Consider the following 2505-nt stretch of genomic DNA (forward strand, 5'->3'; position numbering starts at 1 on the left):
CACACACACACACACACACACACACACACACTACTACTACTATATATCAAGTTCAAAACCCACAAAATTTAAGTACAGTATATGAAATCAGGATAATAATAACATTTTCAGAGAATGAAGAGAAGAAAAATTGGAGGAAGAAATTATATATTTTGTTGTATACAAATACTAGCTTTGTGAAAAGAAAAAATATAGGCGGGAATGGGGCTCAAAAGTGCCTATGGTGAACAAAATAGTGAGGGAGCAGCAGGTTGCAATATTAAATGGGATGAGTAGCATAGGCCTGAGTAAGGAGGTGAGATTTGACCAAAAACTTGAAGGAAGTGAGAGGGCCAACCACATAGACAGCAGAAGACAGAGAAGAGACAAAGGAAAGGAAATACCTAGAGCAAGGCCCTAAAATGAGATTGTGCCTGGCAAACTCAAGGGAGGGCTGAAAGACTAGTGTGGCTGGAGGGAGGGGAAGGAGGGAGGGAGTTTTCAGGGAGAATGTTAGAGACCTAACTAGGGCCAACTCACATAGGGTCTTCTAGGTCAATTTCAGGACTTTGACTTTCAGTGTGAGGTAAGAAACCATGACAGACTTTAAGAAGAGTGATGTATTCTGAGTTATAGTTTTAATGGCTGCCTCTGGCTTCTGTATTTAGCATATTGGGTTGTTGGAAAAGTCATGACGCATTTCTGCGGTGAAAAACATAGAAAAACTACATCATGACTTTTTCCGACAACCCAATAGAATGTAGTGGAACAATGATAGTAGGTGGGAGACATTTCAGGGGCCATTGAAGGAAACAAAGGAAGAGATAAGAATAGCTTGGATCAGTTTGATAACAGAGGAGGAGTGAAAAGCGGTAGTTGAAAATAGTATGCATTTTGCAGGTGAAGTCCATAGGATTTCCTACAAGATTACATGTAACTCTGAGAGAAAGAAATTGCTCGAAGATAAAAATATAGCTTTGGGACTGAGCTCATGAAGGGGTAGACTGTTGATGGAACATGTTTGGTGGCAGGAAGATCGGGGATTCAGACTGGGGTATGTTGAATTCAGTTGTGATGCCTAATTAGACTTTCAAATGGAAATATCTAGTAGGGAGTTGGGTATATGAGTCTGGAGTTTCGTGGAGGGGTAGGCCTGAGCTGGAGATTTAGGTATTGTCAGTAGAGAGCTGGTGTCAAAGCGAACTATGTTAAAAGTTTCTAATAGATCTAATAAGATGAGGACAGACAACAAACCTTTTACATTAAGATCACTGTGCCATAAAGATTTATGGTTATGTTCATGTTATAATTACATCCTTCTCATGTTCTTGGAAACTAAATATCTATTAGATTAAATACAAGAAAGATGTATTGTCATATACGTAGTATTAGAATGTGTAAAGCATGCTATAGTTAGAGTTTAGAGCTCATTATTATGTGTCCCCCTGAGAACAGATTGCAGACAACACACCTGTATTTAAATATTTCTACCATCTTTATTATAGAGCCAACAGTCATAACGTATGAAATTCCCCATGATGCCAAAGTAAGCGAGAAAAAAAATCACATTTTTTTTCTTTTATTTTCTTTGCTAATCAAACATAATCATTAAAATATCCACTAAAAAGATTATTCCCATTGTGAGTGGACAGTGTTTGAATTACTATAATTCCCTCTTCTTCATATATAAAATCAACATTACCGAGTCTTTGCTATTCTTTTTTTCCCCCCCACTAAAGTGCAATCCCAGTTTTCTTCCAAAGTGTAATCCCAGGGTCTGCCAATATGCCTCTGTGGGTTACGACATTTAGTACTCAAGTGTGCAGATGACTAAGTCGGCCTCCTGAGCTTACTACTTGAGCATGTTTAAAATGAAGGCCTAAGTCTGCTTGCAATGTCAATCATGAGCATGGAGCTTTTCGCTCAAAATTATAGCATGTTCCATATTTTTTCAATATAGTATGAAACTGGTGTCTATTTTGTAGGTCTATAATTTATAAAAATCAGTACTTAATAGTGGGGAGAAAATGCTGAATACAAAATTTGCTTTACATAGTTAGTGAAATCTAAGTAAAAGCTTTGGAGCCTGAATTGAAATGGCAAATTGACCATACTCTTCAGGGTACTTATTAAATGACTGTTAAAGTGATGTGGGGGGTCTACTCCAGATGCACTGAAGCAGAAATTTTAATGATAAGCTTGAGGATGTACAATTTTAACTAGTTCACCAAGTGATTATTAAGCCTGATAGAGTTTGAGAATGACCCTTCTAGAGATGTCTATGATAATGTGTTTTCATGCAGTGTAATTAATTTAATGGTACTCACAGAAATTAAACTTGAAATTAATTAGTCAACTTTCTGTTTGTTGTGGTGCCATACTTGATGAGGCTCACTGCTTCTTCATTAATGAATGGGTTAAACAAATACTCCATGTGTATTATGTGTACAGCAATGTTTAGCCACAATGTTATAAAAGTAAACAAAAAAGACACATTCTCTGCTTTTGTGAAAGTTATATTTTAAA

The sequence above is a fragment of the Hipposideros armiger genome, unplaced genomic scaffold (genome assembly GCF_001890085.2).
Source record: "Hipposideros armiger isolate ML-2016 unplaced genomic scaffold, ASM189008v1 scaffold_793, whole genome shotgun sequence".
In the NCBI taxonomy this organism is placed as follows: domain Eukaryota; kingdom Metazoa; phylum Chordata; class Mammalia; order Chiroptera; family Hipposideridae; genus Hipposideros; species Hipposideros armiger.